This window comes from Gorilla gorilla, chromosome 5, assembly GCF_029281585.2.
Source record: "Gorilla gorilla gorilla isolate KB3781 chromosome 5, NHGRI_mGorGor1-v2.1_pri, whole genome shotgun sequence".
In the NCBI taxonomy this organism is placed as follows: domain Eukaryota; kingdom Metazoa; phylum Chordata; class Mammalia; order Primates; family Hominidae; genus Gorilla; species Gorilla gorilla.
Genome location: NC_073229.2, coordinates 75709141 through 75727488, shown reverse-complemented (window position 1 = coordinate 75727488; position 18348 = coordinate 75709141). Strand labels below are relative to the sequence as shown.

General features: G+C 37.2%; 1 long non-coding RNA gene across 1 annotated transcript in view; it reads left to right on the top strand.

Annotated features, from left to right (window-relative positions):
* The first annotated feature begins 3928 nt into the window (after positions 1 to 3928).
* Positions 3929 to 18348, top strand: part of LOC129534575 (uncharacterized) — a 43293-nt gene continuing 28873 nt past the window's right edge. The window contains exon 1 of the long non-coding RNA XR_008681215.1: positions 3929 to 4022. This is a non-coding gene — a long non-coding RNA (uncharacterized lncRNA). The remainder of the gene's footprint in view (positions 4023 to 18348) is intronic.

The following is an 18348-nucleotide window of genomic DNA, read 5'->3' as shown; positions in this document are numbered from 1 at the left end:
ATATATACATGCATCTTGTAGACTTTCATCTCTACAATGTTTTTTATTTCCCTATTCTATAAAGTACAATTGCCTTGGTCACAATCAATAAAGTGTTTTTATACAAGAACATGTCTGCCACATACCAAGGTGGTATTTTGGTTTTATCAGATTCTCTGCTAAGCTGCTATTTTTAAATTTTTCCTTACTGTAACTAGCTAAAATGTTTGTTCAAGTCAGCTCCTAGTTAGATATACTAAACTATGCCTTCAACATTGCTACAGTGAAGGGAACATCTATTTAGTTCAGTTGGTTGATATTTCAAATTATTCAAGCGAAATTTAAAATAAGGGGCCTTGTTTCATATTGTAATGAGTTGACATTTTATTTATCAGAAACTTTCCCTATGTATTTTATTTTAAAACTCTTTTTTTTGATAATTAAATAGTGACGTATAGAAAGAAAGTTTGGAAACTACAGAAAAATATAAAGAACAACAACAACAAAATCACTTGTAATCTCACTACTCAGAGGAAACTGCCATTACTATATGGATGCTTTTGTTTCATTTCAGACTTTGTCTACGTTTTACAAAGGTTGATCCTACTATTTGTATGTATACACACAGGCACACAAATACATGTACTCTTAGTTTGACATCCACTTCATATTATAGCATGTGACTGTTCCAAGTTAGCAAACATTCTTCATTCCTTATTTTTAACTTATTATGTCATTGTTGCATATAAATACATGTAAACCTCTTATCAGAATGTCTGGGACATAGTAACCACTAAAATGGTAACTATTATTAATATCTATATACGCGAATCTTTGTACCTGGAATTAAAAACATTTTAACAGGTTTAAATTTAACTTTCTTTCAAAGAAAGGTGTTTGTTTTTCTTTTTACCAGAAGCAGATGAATATTCCTAGAGAGTTTATTTCTTTTTTATAAAGAACAAATGTTTTTTCTCCCTCCACATATGATTTAAAATATCTATGTTATTCTGTATTAACACTAATATGGTCTACCAGAGCTTGAATTTATGAGCTTCCCAAACAGTTGTGTGCCTACATATTCCTCCTTGTACTTCCTTAGTTTTTACTTCACGTTTTGTCAAATGAAAGTGTATATCTCTGTTTTATGGATTCAATTTTTTAAGTGATAATTTTTGCCCACTTAATAATTGGTATCTTAAATGTGGCTTGGTCTAAAATTAATATTGTTACCCCTGGTGTTTACTGTTTTTATTTCGGCTTGAGTTTGATGTCTTTTCTACAAGGCTTTTATTTTTAACCCATTGTAATCACTCTGTTATTGTTTCTTTTGTAAACAGTGTATCATAACCTTATAATTTAATTGAGAAATCTATATTATTCACATTCATGATCTGAAGGCTTTGATATGTTATTTTATAATTTACTTTTCCTTGCCATAATTACTGTTTCCTTATTTCTGAATTTTTCTACAAATGTCCCAATTTTGCTTTGTTTGCCAATATTTAAGGCATACTAGAGGTTCACATTTTTTGAAAAAATAACTTTCCAGCTACATTTAAAATCTTTATTTTAGTAAGAGCTAAATATTTTTAGTATTCTTTATGCCACTTTTATTTTTGACCCATAATAGCTCTAAACTCCTAAACTTCATTAGTTTTATCTTGAATTTTAGGCTATATGAGTAGTTAAATAAGTACTTTCTAGGCTATATATATTTTATGTATTATTTGTGAAATTTTTATTTTATGTTTACAGTAATGTTATATAGTCAAACATTATTTGATTTTAATGCTCACCACCAACCCTTTTACATAACAACCTTGTATAAAATATTGAGTTTTTAATTTTAATCCTCTTCTTAGATGACTGATTTTGGAGGTTTAGGAGAGCCCAATCTTCATCCCTTTCCCCCGCCAAGTTCTAAAGAATTGATAACAGACACAGGGGTCAAGTAGGATCAATAACACCTGAACAAGTATATGGCTCTCTGGTTGTATTGGTCAGAGTTCAGCAGCAGAGAAATGAATCCATTTCTGCTAGTTAAAGCAGGAAAAATAATTGTGTGTGTGTGTGTGTCTGTGTGTACATGACATTAAATAGTTTATAAAATGGAATATACAAGAGTGACTCCCAAGCTACAGCCCAGGACCAGGTCACCTATGGGGCTTCCCCCACTGCTATAATCAGGAAATGTCCAGCTCCAGGGTCATTCTGTCACAGCCATGATTAGGAAGCTGCTTCTGCACCTGGCTGCACAACCATGTCCCACTTGTTAGAAAGTGTGCTGGCAAAATGGATGACCCATGGTCTGCCTTTTGACAGCTATGAAGCTAGGGACTGGACTATTAATGCTGCCTCAGAAAAACTAAGGTCCTTCATGACTGTGCTGCCAGCAGAAATAGGAGCAGCAGCCGGAGAAGTGCCTTGTGCAATAATGCAGCTTTTTCCAAATCTCCTGCAAATGTATTTGATTGGTCTAACCTGAATCACACCTGGAACTTTAGTGCAAAGTAGCCTATGAATTGAATTGTTGGGTCTTCCATTCTCTGCTTTACAGGAATATTCTATAGAAAGAGGATGGAATAGATGTCCAGAGTCAAATCTCCTATCTACACAGTAGTAAAGCTGAGAAAGCCAAGGATGTACCCAGAAATTAATTTCTCCACTCAGTCATAAGCAGAAGGGATGTATTGCAGGCCTTTTTTCTCCAAGCCTGGAGGCTCTGAGCTGATGGTCTACCACTTGGGAACAGGGAAAAGAGGAGAGCATGCTCTGCCTGAGCAGGTAATTACAGCAGAGGCAGAGAAGGAGCAGCAGAGAGAATCGGTGGAGTCCATTTCTTCCTTCGAGGCACAACGACTATTCCCCAGTAGTGAGAACCAATGAAGGGTAGGTTCTTTCCACCATTCTTCCCTTCTTCGAGAGGAAAGAAAGTTGGAAAACCCTCTCCCCAGCCTCCCTAGGAAGGTAGACTTTGGGCTGAAGCAGGAATATGGTTTCTATAGTTTGAAATGGGGATGTGAAAAGCGAAGGATAAGAGTTCCACTACATAACTGCACTTGACCTTTTAAGTAAAAATGGTATAACAGTGGTATGTTTTCTGAACCCTCTGTCATTGAGACTGTCTTTTTGTTATCTTCACATGTGAATGACAACTTGGCAGAGCTACATCCTTGTATTATTTGCCTTTTCTCCCTAAAAATTCATTGTGTGCTTACTACATATTGCAAAGAAAAAAATTTCAGGCCAGCCTAATATTGTTCCTTGATTGAGAGGCCAGTTTCTTTGCTTTTTCTGCCTAAAGCCTTATGGACTTTATTTTAGCCTGTTAATGGGGCACTTTCATAGAATATGTAGATTTTGCTCTGTTGATGGATATTTACTTGGAAAATAGTTGAGTTGGCCTTTTAAACTAAGTTATAATGTCTTTAACCAGCTTTGACAAGTTTTATTCAATTCTGTCACTCACCATGGCCTCTGTTACGTGTTTCTAGTTACATCTTTGGGAATAATTGTAATTCTTAACATAGTTTCTTCATTCTCTGGGTTCCACATCTGTCAAATTTTCATAATTTTTTAAATCGCTTATCATTTTTGGTTGAGTTTCAGATCATCTTCCTTTAATAAAGTTTGTGGTCGAATCTACAGTTTTCTATACTTCCAGTTCACTTTCCATTTGATGCCAGGTGAACCCTCTTCTGAAACAACAGCATGGATATTCCTGCCCTGGTTTAGTTCCCAGTGACACTGAATATGTATATCTCATGAAGATGGTTTCTTCCCTTTCCATATCAGACTTAATTTGACAAGACCATACACCATGTGTCACTAGAGATATTTTGGCTTCCACTTCCACTGACAGTCCTTCTGCCTGGGGATGGTGCCAGCAAGTGTACAACACCCATCTCTGGAGCCTTCATTTGCAGCCCAATTTTTTGTTGCAAATTTTGTTTCCCCAATATGCAAAGAAAGACAAGTACTCACTGGGGCTACCTCAATAAGCGCTGCTTTGAGGCAGAAGAACAGTTACCAGTTTTCAGGTAAATAAAGATTTTGTTTTATGAACTAGAAAGTAATATCTGGAGGACTAATGGCTTTTTGGCCTCATTTTAGGCAGATACATTTTCCATTTCTTGTGGCTAAACCAATTAGAAGAAAAAACCTGTGTTTCTCAACCCAGATCCATTGGCCTAATAACTAATGAAAATTCCTCCATAAAGTTGATTCTAGTTTTCAGTGCTATTGTGTATTGTCTTTGTTTTTGCTTTCAAAGATATTTCAGTGGGAATTTGGGGATTACTCCATTTCAGGGACTTCTAGCCAGGCTCTGTTTTAACTGAAAGCTGGTGGTACTGTGATAGAAGCTTTAAACGTGTGTGATAATAGCTTGACGCAGTTGCACAGTTTAGTTCATATACAATTTTTGTCGAGATGAAAGGAGTTAGTTTCTAACAAAATAAAAGTCCATAATTTGGACTAGAGGTTTCTAAAATTGGAATTAATCTTATTTCTCTCCTGATATTATATTTCAGAACTATATTTTCATAGTTAATCTGGTAAAGTCTGAAAAAATATTTTTATAAATTCATAATATCATTAAATTCCAACTATGAAAATTTTAGCACCTAATATAATAAGTTAATGCTAGAACTGGGTAGGAGAGTGAGTTGCTTGCTTAAATTAAGACTTGTATTCAACTTGCACAAGACACCTGCATTAATATGGTACAATGTGGTTATTTAAATTTAAAAAAATAGGCCATGATGACAATGGCGGTTTTGTGGAATAGAAAGGGGGGAAAGGTGGGGAAAAGATTGAGAAATCGGATGGTTGCCGTGTCTGTGTAGAGGGAGGTAGACATGGGAGACTTTTCATTTTATTCTGTACTAAGAAAAAATTCTTCTGCCTTGGGATCCTGTTGATCTGTGACCCTACCCCCAACCCTGTGCTCTCTGAAACATGTGCTGTATCCACTCAGGGTTGAATGGATTAAGGGCGGTGCAAGATGTGCTTTGTTAAACAGATGCTTGAAGGCAGCATGCTCGTTAAGAGCCATCACCACTCCCTAATCTCAAGTACCCAGGGACACAAACACTGCGGAGGGCCGCAGGGTCCTCTGCCTAGGAAAACCAGAGAACTTTGTTCACTTGTTTATCTGCTGACCTTCCCTCCACTATTGTCCTGTAACCCTGCCAAATCCCCCTCTGCGAGAAACACCCAAGAATGATCAATAAAAAATAAAAAATATAAAAAAAAAATAAAAATAAAAATAACTAATAGAAAATAAAATAAAAAATTTATTTTCTTTGCTACATTAGCCACATTTGAAATGTTCAGTAGCCACATGTGGTTTGTGGCTACCATACTGAACTGCACACATAAAGACCATTTCTGTCATGGCAGAAAGTTTTATCAGACAGTGCTGTTCTAGACAATGATGTCTTTAAATTTGCATTTGCGGAAAAACCCAATCCTCTTGGAATTAATGCATTGCATTTTGAGAGAACTACTTAAAACTAAGGTTATGGACTCTACGGCTTTAGCTGAATATCGGTTTTAAATAACCTTTTAATTTTAGAATAAATAAAATAATATTTATTACTTTTAAATTTACAGCAAAATGGAAAAGGTAGTAAAGACTTCTCATGTAAACTGCATCTAAAATTCCTAGTCAAGTCAATAAGCCAGAGAATCAGTCTTTACCCAATCATACCATTCATATTTAAACTGATTATTGATATAATTGGATTAATACCTATCATACTTATGTTTGTTTTCTGATTGTTGCATTTGTTCTTTGTTTTCTCTCCCTGTCCTCCATCTTTTTCTGGTTTTAATAGAACATTTTTTATGATTCCATTTTACTCCTTTCTCAGCATATCAATGACTTCTTTTAAAAACATCTTAGTGGTTGACGTATAGTTTACAATACACATTATTAACTATTCTAAGTTCACCTTTGAATAACTCTCACTATACCCTGTCATATGTGGGTAGAGTTACCTTATAACAGAATATCCTGAATTCCTTCTGTCTCTTGTGACATTGCTGTGATTCATTTTGCTTATCTATATGTTATAACCATCCAATGTACTGTTATGATTATTGCTTTAAAGAAAGAGATGTTTTAGATCAACTAAAAATAAGAAAAATAAAAGATTTTATCTTACTTTCATTTATTCCTTCCTCAGAGCATTTTCTTTTTTGATGTAGACCCTGACTTATATCATTTTCCTCCATCTGAATAACTTCTTTTAACTTTTCTTGAAGGGCAAGTCTGCTGGTGATGAATTCCCTCAGTTTTTGTTTGTCTGAAGGACTCTTTCTTTTTTTCTTTTTTTTTCTCTTTTGACACAGAGTCTTGCTCTGTCCACCAGGCTAGAGTGTAATGGCACAATCTTGGCTCACTGCAACCTCCACCTCCTGCCAATTATCTCGGCACCATTTATTGAATAGGGAGTGTTTTCCCTATTGCTTGTTTTTGTTGGCCTTGTTGAAGTCAGATGATTGTAGGCGTGCTGTTTTATTTCTGGGTTTTCTATTCTGCTCCATTGATCTATGTGTCTAATTTTGTATCATTACCATGCGGTTTTGGCTACTGTAGCTTCATAGTATAATTTGAAGTTGAGTAATGTGATGCCTCTGGCTTTGTTCTTTTTGCTTAGGATTGCTTTGGCTATTTGGGCTCATTTTTGGTTCTATATGAATTTTAAAATGATTTTACCTAATTTTGTGAAGAATGATATTGGTGGTTTGATAGGAATAGCACTGATCTGTAAATTGCTTTGAGCAGTATGGACATTTGTACAATATTCATTCTTCTCATCCATGAGCATAGATTGTTTTTCCATTTCTTTGTTTCATCTCTGATTTCTTTCAGCAGTGTTTTGTAGTTCTCATTGCAGAGATTTCGTATTCCTAGATATTTCATTTTCTTTGTGGCTTGTTTTTTTTTTTTTAGATGGAGTCTCACTCTGTCATCCAGGCTGGAGTGCAGTGGCCCATCTCGGCTCACTGCAAGCTCCGCTTCCCGGGTTCACGCCATTCTCCTGCCTCAGCCTCCCGAGTAGCTGGGACTACAGGCGCCCGCCACGCCCAGCTAATTTTTTTTTTTTTTTGTATTTTTAGTAGAGACGGGGTTTCACCGTGTTAGCCAGGATGGTCTCCATCTCCTCATCTCATGATCTGCCCGCCTCGGCCTCCCAAAGTGCTGGGATTACAGGCGTGAGCCACCGTGCCCAGCCCCTCCTTGTGGCTTCTTAAAGTGAGATTGTTTTCTTAAGTTCACTGTTAGCCTGGACATTTTTAATGTATGGAAATTCTACTGATCTTTATACATTGATTTTGTATCCTGAAACCTTACTAAAGTCATTTATCAGTTCTAGCAGCCTTTTGGCAGAGTATTTTGGGTTTTACTAGGTATAGAATCATATTGTCAGTGAAGAGAGATAGTTTGACTACTTTTCCTGTTTGGATGCCTTTTATTTCTTTCTCTTGCGATTGCTTTGGCTAGGACTTCCAGTGCTATACTGAATAGGAGCAGTGAGAGAGGACATCTTTGTCTTGTTTCAGTTCTTAAGGGGAATGGTTCAAGCTTTTGTGCATTCAGCAGGATATTAGCTAAGGTTTGTCATAGATAGCTCTTTTTATTTTGAAGTATGTTTCTTCAATGCCTAGGAACATACATCTTGAGGGTTTTTAACATAAAGCAATGTTGAATTTTATTAAAAGCTTTTTCGACATCTATTGAGATGATCCTATGGCTTTTGCTTTTAGTTCTGTTTATGTGGTCAATCACATTTATTGATTTCTGTATGTTGAACCAGGCTTGCATCCCAAGAATGAAGCCTACTTGATTGTGATGTATTAACTTTTTGATGTGCTGCTGGATTTGGTTTGCTAATATCTTAAGGATTATTGCATCTATGTTCATCGAGGATATTGGCCTGAGGTCTTCTTTTTTATTGTGTCTCTGCCACATTTTGGTATCAGGCTGATGCTGGCTTCATAGAATGAGTTAGGGAGGAGCCTCTTCTCTTCAATTTGTTTGGAATAGTTTCAGTAGGATTGGTGTCAGTTCTTTGTGTGTCTGGTAGATTCCAGCAGTGAGTCCATCTGGTCCAAGGCTTTTTTTGGTCAGTAGGTTCTTTTTTACTATTTAATTTCAGAAATTGATATGGTCTATTCAAGGTTTTGATTTATTCATGATTCAATCTTGGGAGATTATGTGCTTCCATGAAGTTATCTATTTCCTCTAGATTTTCTAATTTTTGTGCATAGAGTTGTTTGTAGTAGTCTCTGAGGGTTATTTTTAAAAATTTCTGCGGGATCAGTTGTAATATCACCCTTGTCATTTCTGATTGTGCTTACTTGGATCTTCTCTTTCTTTTCCTTTGTTAATTTAGTTAGTAGTTTACCTTATTTATTTACTTGAAGAGCAAAGTCTTGGTTTTATTGACCTTTCGTAAGGATTTTTGCATTTCAGTTTTCATTAAGTTTTTCTCTAATTTTAGTTATTTATTTACTCCTACTGGCTTTGGGTTGGATTGTTCTTTTTGTTTTTAGTTCTTTTAGGTGCAAAGTTTGATTGTTAATAAGAGATCTTTCTAACTTCTTGATGAAGGCGTTTAGCACTATAAACTTTCCTCTTAATACTGCTTTGACTGTATCCCAGAGATTTTGTAAGTTGTATCCCCATTTTCATAGATTTCAAATAATTTTTTGATTCCTACCTTAATTTTGATGTTCATCCAGGAGTTATTCAGGACTAAGTTATTTACTTTACATGTGCTTATGTAGTCTTGAGAGATCTTCTTAATATTGATTTTATTTGTATTGCACTGTGGTGTGAGAATGTGCTTGGTATGATTTCAATTTTTTTCAGTGTATTGAGACGTGCTTTATGACTGAGCATGTGGTTGATGGTTGATCTTAGAATATGTTGCATGTGCAGATGAGAAGAATGTATATTCTGTGGTTGTTTGATGGAATGTTCTGTAGATGTCTATTAGGTCCAATTAGACAAGTGTCGAGTTTAAGTCCAGAGTTTGTTAGTTTACTGCCTCAATGATCCATCTAATGTTGCCAGTGGGGTGTAGAAATCTCTCACTATTATTGTGTGGTTGTCTAAGTCCTTCTGTAGATTAAGAAGAACTTGTTTTATGAGCCCGTTGCTCTAATGTTGGGAACCTATATATTAGAATAGTTGAGGCTTCTTGTTGGATCGTACCCGTTATCATTATGTAATGCCCTTCATTGTCTTTCTTAATTTTTATTGGTTTAAATTCTGTCTTATCTGAATAAGGATAGTACTTCCTACTCTTTTTTGTTTTCTGTTTGCATGGTAGATTTTTTCTATCCTTTTACTTTGAGCATGTGTGTTTTGCTATATGAAATGAGTCTCTTAAAGACAACAGATGGTTGGCTCTTTTCTTTTTATCCAGCTTGCTACTCTGTCTTTTAAGTGGGTCATTTAGCCCATTTATGTTCAAGGTTAGTAATGATATGTATGATTTTGATCCTGTAATTGTGCTGTTAGCTGGTTGTTATGTAGACTTGATTGTGCAGTTCATTTATAGTGCCTGTGGGCTATGTGCTTAAGTGTGTTTTTGTGGTAGCAGGTGTCATTTTTTCAATTGCCTGTTTAGCACTCCTTTAAGGACCTCTCGTAAGGGTGGTCTAGTTGAAATCTATTCTCTCAGCATTTGTTTGTTCGAGAAGGATTTTATTTCTCCTTCACTTATAAAGCTTCACTTGGGATGATATCAAATTCTTGGTTGGAATTTCTTCTCTTTCAGGATGCTGAAAATAGGCCCCCAATCTCTTCTGGCTTATATGGTTTCAGCTGAGAAGTTTGCTGCTAGCCTGATGGGGTTCCCTCTATAAATAACTTGCCCCTTCTCTGTAGCTGCCATTAAGATTTTGACTTTTGCATTGACCTTGGTGAATCTGATGACTATGTGCCTTGGGGATGGTCATCTTTTATTGTATTTTCCAGGGGTTTCTGTATGTCTTAGATTTGCATGCCGGCCTTTTTAGCAAGATTAGGAAAATTTTTATGAACTACATCTTCAAATATATTTTCCAAGTTGCTTATTCCCTTTCCTTCTCTCTCAGAAATGCCAGTGTGATACAGATTTGGCCTCTTTACATAATCCCATATTGTTGGATCTTTTATTTTTAAAAATTCTTTTTTTTCCAATTGATTTCTTTTTTTTATTATACTTTAAGTTTTAGGGTACATGTGCACATTGTGCAGGTTAGTTACATACGTATACATGTGCCATGCTGGTGCGCTGCACCCACTAACTCGTCACCTAGCATTAGGTATATCTCCCAATGCTATCCCTCCCCCCTCCCCTCACCCCACAACAGTCCCCAGAGTGCGATGTTCCCCTTCCTGTGTCCATGTGATCTCATTGTTCAATTCCCACCTATGAGTGAGAATATGCGGTGTTTGGTTTTTTGTTCTTGCGATAGTTTACTGAGAATGATGATTTCCAATTTCATCCATGTCCCTACAAAGGACATGAACTCATCATTTTTTATGGCTGCATAGTATTCCATAGTGCATATGTGCCACATTTTCTTAATCCAGTCTATCATTGTTGGACATTTGGGTTGGTTCCAAGTCTTTGCTATTGTGAATAATGCCGCAGTAAACATACGTGTGCATGTGTCTTTATAGCAGCATGATTTATAGTCCTTTGCGTATATACCCAGTAATGGGATGGCTGGGTCAAATGATATTTCTAGTTCTAGATCCCTGAGGAATCGCCACATCGACTTCCACAATGGTTGAACTAGTTTACAGTCCCACCAACAGTGTAAATTAAAGACTTAAACGTTAGACCTAAAACCATAAAAACCCTAGAAGAAAACCTAGGCATTACCATTCAGGACATAGGCATGGGCAAGTACTTCATGTCTAAAACACCAAAAGCTATGGCAACAAAAGCCAAAATTGACAAATGGGATCTAATTAAACTAAAGAGCTTCTGCACAGCAAAATAAACTACCATCAGAGTGAATAGGCAACCTACAAAATGGGAGAAAATTTTCACAACCTACTCATCTGACAAAGGGCTAATATCCAGAATCTACAATGAACTCAAACAAATTTACAGGAAAAAAAACAAACAACCCCATCAAAAAGTGGGTGAAGGATATGAACAGACACTTCTCAAAAGAAGACATTTATGCAGCCAAAAAACACATGAAAAAATGCTCATCATCACTGGCCATCAGAGAAATGCAAATCAAAACCACAATGAGATACCATCTCACACCAGTTAGAATGGCAATCGTTAAAAAGTCAGGAAACAACAGGTGCTGGAGAGGATGTGGAGAAATAGGAACACTTTTATACTGTTGGTGGGACTGTAAAAATTCTTTTTTCTTTATTTTTGTGTGACTGAGTTGATTTGAAGAACTGGTATTTGAGCTCTGAGATTCTTTCCTCAGATAGGTTTATTCTGCTATTAATACTTCTTTTTTTTCTGGAGACAGGGTAGACAGGGTCTTGCTCTGTCACCCAGGCTGGAGTGTAGTGGTGTGATCTTGGCTTACTGCAGCCTTCACCCCCTGGGCTCAAGCAATCCTCCCACCTCAGCCTCCTGAGTAGTTGGGACCACAGATATGCACCACCATGCCCAGCTATTTTTTTTGTGTTTATAGTAGAGGCATGGTCTTGCCATGTTTCCCAGACTGATCTTGAACTCCTGACTTCAAGTGATCCACCTGCCTCGGCCTCCCAAAGTACCGAAATAACAGGCATGAGCCACTCACTGCACTGAGATGCTGTTAATATTAATACTTCTGATCATATTATGCAATTCTTGTGGTGAATTTTTCAGCTTAAAAAGTTTAATTTGGGTCTTTCTTAAAATGGCTATTTCATCTTTCGGCTCTTGAATTGCTTGGCTTCCTTGGAATGGCTTTCAACATTCTCCCAGTTCTTGATGAGCTTCCTTGCCATTCGTATTCTGAATTTCATGTCTGTCGTTTCAGACATTTCAGACTAGTTAAGAACCATTGGTGGGGACCTAGTGGGCTCATTTGGAGGTAAGGGGACACTCTGGCTTTTTGAAATGCCAGAGTTCTTCCACTGATTCCTTCTCATCTGGGAGGGTTGGTGTCCTTTAACTGTGTTTTAAATTGAGTATAGTCCATTGGCTTCATTTGTGGAAGTTTTCAGAGGGCTAAGCCTCTGTACTGGATCTTTGTTGTTGAATTCTTGCCCTTGATTTTGCAGGAAGCAGAATTAGCCAAGAATTTCTTGATGTTATAGCTTTGTCTGTGATCCAATAGAAGACAGTTGGGAACAATGGGCTGTAGATAAGCACTTACTCAGCTTCATGGCTTCTATGTGTATCCTGGCATTTGCAGCTGTGCTCTCTTCCCCAGAAGAAGTTTGGGGCTGGGAACCAGCTTTATCATTCAGCACCCTATGCAGGGTTCCCAGCTTCCTCCCTCTTCAACCTCAACATCTGCATCTTTTCCCCATCCACATTCAGCATTTTGTCTCCAAAGACTTGTTCAAATTATGTTGGTTTAAATCCCAGTGTCTCTCCATGGGGGCAGCACTTCCTGGCTGCATCTCTTGCCTGTTTTTGCCTGATTACAGTCTTTGAAAAGGAAAAACTGAATTAGTAAAAGATGGGATGATGGATCAGGCATCACTGTATAGGTGCCTTTACAGAGGGTATTGAGTGGTTACCACTGATCTATGCTAGTCCAATTCTTACGATTTGTTATACTATGTATGGAGTTTTCAGCCTTCTTCAAAGAATAGTCTTTTGGGTCAGCAGGACCATCAGGGACAGAGAGCTTAAAGATGCTAACAGAGATTCTGTGGCACTAATTCATGGTAGGGTTGGATGGTCAGTCTTCTTTTTTTTTAGTGTACATGATTTACTTTCAGTTTATTTTAGAAATAAGATATTAGGTATACTTAGGAGGCAAGATTAGTGAGTTTAGGTTTAGCAAAGATTTCTTAAATTTGACAGAAAAAGCACAAGCTATAGAAGAAAAATCAATCAATTGGAATTTATCGAAGTTAAAACATTTGCTTTTTAAAAGATTGTTAAAAAATGAAAGGGCAAACTATACAGTTGGAGAAAATATTCACAAAACACAAATTTGACAATATTATATATATATCCTTTGTGTGACATATGTGATATATTTGTATAATGGCATACTACTCTTACAACTTAATAAGAAGACAACTCAATTCAAAATTGGACAAAAAATTTGAACAGATACTTCTCTAAAGAAAATATATTGATGACAAATGAGCACATGTAAAGATATTCTTTATCATTATCATGAGGAAAATACAAATTAAACCACAATGAGATATTACAGCATTCCCATTAGAATGATTAAAACAAAAAAGACTGACCATACCAAGTATTGCCAAGAATGTAGGGGACCTGGCGTTTTCATACATTGCCACTGTATTGTAAAATGGCAGTAATGTTGTAATGGCTAATTTTATGTGTCACCCTGACTGGGCTGAGGACGCCCAGATTGCTGGTAAAACATTATTTCTGGGTGTGTCTGTATGAGGTTCTCCAGAAGATATTAACATTTGAATAAGTAGACCGGGTAAAAAAAAATCTTCCCTCACTAAAGTGGGCAGACATCATCCAAACTGTTGTGGGCTCAAATAGGAATAAAAGGCAGAAGAAGCATGAGCAAGGATATCCATCTTCTCCTTCTCTTGGACATCAAAGCTTCCTCGTTCTCAGTCCTTTGGATTATGGGTCTTATACCAGCAGGACTCCTCTGCCCTCCTGCCAGTGGTTCTCAGGCCTTTGGCTTCAGACTGGGACTTATACCATTGGCTCCCGTGGTTCTCAGGCCTTTGGACTTGGACTGAATTACACCACTGGCTTTCCTGGTTCTCCAGCCTGAAGAAGGCAGATGGTGGGACTTTTTGACTCCCGTAATCATATGAGTGAATTTCCATAATCTTTCTTTCTCACTCTTTCTCCCTCTTTCTTTGAAGAACTCTAATACAAATGAAACAGTTCCCTAAATAGTTAATAATGAAATTATTAATAATGACCCAGCCATTTCACTTCTCAATATTTATCCAAGAGACATGAAAATATTATCTCAATTCAAACACTATACAGGACTATTCATAGCAGCTTTATTTGTAATAGTCAAAACTAGAAACAATCCAAATATTCATCAACAGGTAAATGTGCATATAACATGTGATATATCCATATAATAGAATACTGCTCAGCAGTAAAAAGGAATAAACTATTGATATATGCAACAACATGGATGGACCTCATAGTACATATTCTATAACTATTTGCATACAATTCTAGAAAATGCCAGTGAATCTAAAATTACAGAAAGTAGATAATCAGTGCTTGCCAGCGGATGAGGTAAGGAGAGGAGGTGTGGCAGGGAGGAGTTATAAAAAGACAAGAAGAAACTCTAGGGAGTGATAGATTGTCTTAATGTGTGGTGACAGTTTCAAAGGTGTATACTTTTGTCAAAATTTATCAAATTGCATACCTTAAATATATGCATTTTATTGTATATAAATTATAATGCCAATAAAGTTCTAAAGAGAGAAAAATAAACAAATGCAGTTTCAAGGAAAGAAATAAAATAGCTGTAAATCTGACACATCAGTTATTCATCATCACTAATCATTAGGTAAGTGCAAATTGAAACCACAGTGAGATGCCACTTCATACCCATAGATGAAGGATGGCTATTATTAAAAAATGAAATATAAGAAATATCAGTGAGGATGTGGAGAAATTGCTGGTGGAATGTAAAATGGTACAGCTGCTATGGAAAACAGTATGGTGGTTCCTCAACAAATTAAGCATAGATTACCATATGATCTACTAATTCCACTTCTGGATATATACACAAAAGAACTGGAAGCAGGGACTTGAACAAATATTTGTGCACACTATTTATAGTAACATTATGCACAATAGCCAGAAGGTATAAACAAACCAAATGTCCATTGAAGGATGAATGGATAAACCAAATGTTGTCTATACATAAAATGGAATATTATTCAGCTTTAAAAAGGAATGGAATTTTGATGCCTGCTGTGGCATGGATGAAACTTGAGAACATTATACTAAGTAAATGAGACAGGCACAGAAGACAAATACTGTATGATTCTACTTCTGTGAGGTGCCTAAAATAGTCAAATTTATAGAGAAATAAAGTAGTTTAGGAGAAGAAAAACTTTCCCTCTATCCTGTTAGGTTCTCTATCTGCGGCACACTCATCAAATTGAGAAAAGACAGATTAACAGTAGAAAAGGCATGAAAATTTTAATATTTTTACATGTACAGGTACTTCACAGAAAAGAAGTGAAAACCCAAAGAAGTGGTTAAACTCCAGCCTGGGTGACAGAGTGAGACTCCGTCTCAAAAAAAAAAAAAGAAGAAGTGGTTAGACTCAAGGGTTTATGTACCATTTTAACAAAGGGCAATAGGTTGTGGAGAAGTAACTAGAAAATGAAAAGAACACTGGGTTTCTAACGATAGTAAATTGTTGGAAGGTACTAGGAAATGTATGGTAGATACAGAATGTTTAGTAAGGTTTGTTATGCAGTCTCATCTCAGTGCTGTTTCTGGTCTTCCTGGTACAGGACACGGGAACACCTTTACAAATAGGAACTTATCTCACCTTTACGAAGGGAAATTTATGCCTTGCTTTTAGGCAGAAAGGGAAGGGCAGAAAGTGAATTTTTGTGTAATAACTGCAGAGTTCCTTTGGGGGAAGATGAAAAATTTGTGGAGATGCATAATGGTGATAGTTGCACAACTACGTGAATGTACTTAATACCACTCAACTGTTTATCTAAAAATGGTTAATATGATTTAAAAATAACTTTTTTTTGAGACAGAGTCTCCCTGTGTAATCCAGGCTGGTAGGATCTCTGCTCATGGAAACCTCTTCTCCATGGGTTCAAGTGATTCTCCTGCCTCAGCCTTCTGAGTAGCTGGGATTACAGGCACCCGCCGCCACGCCCAACTAATTTTTGTATTTTTAGTAGAGACAGGGTTTTGCCATATTGGCCAGGCTGCTCTTGAACTCCTGACCTCAAGTGATCTGCCCGCCTCAGCCTCCCAAAGTGCTGGGATTACAGGCGTGAGCCACCGTGTCTGGCCTAAAATGATTTTATATTACGTATATTTTACCACAATAAAAATATTGAAAACATATTCTGATATGTCAAACAGGATCCCTAAGGAGCAAATAAATTTTTGTATCTAAACTAAAGGAGTTTTGTAATAAGAAATAAAAAGGTACCCTGGGAAAACAAGCTGTGTTCCTCTGGGGAAGGAATTTTCTGAAAAGCTGTGATATAGGCTGACCATAGTCAGAGAGGTAGGCACAGAACACTTTAGATATCATCTCAATCTAGAGGCATGTGAATTATATGTTAAAGAATGGAGAGGGAGATTCCTGTTTAAAAGGAGGCTTTGGGCCAGACGCGGTGGCTCACACCTGTAATCCCGGCACTTTGGGAGGCCGAGGTGGGCGGATCACCTGAGGTCAGGAGTTCGAGACCAGCCTGGCGAACATGGTGAAACCCCATCTCTACTGAAAAATACAAAAATTAGCTGGGTGTGGTAGCATGCACCTGTAATCCCAGCTATTCGGGAGGCTGAGGCAGGAGAATTGCTGGAACTCAGGAGGCAGAGGTTGCAGTGAGCCAAGATAGCACCACTGCATTCTAGCCCGGGCTAACAACAGTGGAAGGAAGGAAGGAAGGAAGGGAGGGAGGGAGGGAGGGAGGGAGGCAGGCAGGCAGGCAGGCAGGCAGGCAGACAGGCTTTCCTAGCTGTTTGCCCTTCCATCTTAGGGCACATCTTAAAGTAGCAGCTCCTACTGTTCTGGCTGATCCATAGCTGAGTTCCTAATCCCTTGACCTGCAAATGGCTCCATTCACCTGTTCTTCTGGAACCTTGGTTTCTATATTTTTCATGCTACCATGACAATATCTGCTTTCCTACAACTTTATGGTGCCATTTGAAGATGGGCTAAAATTAAATAAGCCTACAAATTTCCTTTAGTTCCTGGGACTAAACAGTGTTATTTCTGCTCAGCCCATGTGAGTGCAGCATCAGTCTTCAGAGTCCTGCTGCTTTTTGCTACACAGTGTGTCGAGGGAACAATGACAAATGACCCAGATTATATTTATCAGGAGTTAGGGCTAAAGGCTTTCTCATTTAGAGTTACCCCATCTCTATAATCTTTTAAAAAAGAAGCATCCTAAAAGCAACTTACATATGGAAGGAAATATAGTAAAATCACCATAGCTAAGACTTTCTTGATTTCCTTCCTTGTTTATACTTTGCTTCTACTCCTTGCATCATTTCATTAATTTGAAAGAAACAGACCAGTTTTCTGGAACATTCTGCCAGTTTTTGTTGAAGGTTAAAACGTATTATTGTATTTGTGATTAATATAAGAAAGGTAATGTGTTTTCTTCTTTCTAGGTTACTTTTTCTTATGTTTTTAACAGAGACTAACTTTAGATTACCTGTAATTCAAGAAATATCTATTCTCAACATCCCACATCACTGTATGTTCTTTGCTAGGTTATTGGGCTCCTGCTGTGCAATTTAGATCCTTCTTTGTCATTATTTTCTCAAGGGTTTTCAAATTTCCCTCTTTGAGGATTATAGCAATGCACACTTACCCCTGCAGCCCGTTGGGTAGCAGGCAGCTTTGCTACCTCATGTGGCTAGGTGATTTCACAGAGGTGGCAATGATAATTCACAGAGAAGTAAACAGGAAGCACCTTAAATTCAAGGTTCTGGAATGTCGCTCCTGCTGCTGGTCTTCTGGGAATGTTGTGCATTTTTTCTTTTTAAAACTTAGGGTTTCTGTAGAAATAATCTGTTCCATCCTACATTAAATGAGAATTAGAAAGATATACTCAGTCAAATCAGTGATTTGCTGGAGTGGAGTCAATGGCCTGAAACTCCCTTGCTAGAAAGATGGCTCTGGAGTATGTGAGCTGGATTCAGGAGGCAGCTAACAGCCAGGGACAGCAGTATCATGGCAGCGGAGTTGAACACCACGGGAATAGCTCGAAAGAATAAGCAATGGCAGCACAGAAAAGCAGCTGCCAGGAAGCAAAATTCAGAGAGCATGTGAGTCACAGGAGAGAGGTGTCACAGATTAGAATAGAGAGTTTATAGGAGAAAAGGAAAGTGTGTCAGAAGGAATTATGGTTGGGAAAGCAAAGACCTTGTATTGTAAAAATAAAAAAAATTATATATCTCTGAAGGTGCTTGTAAACCATTTATAATAATAGGAAAAAGGAATAGAAAAAGAAAAAACAGGGTTATTTGA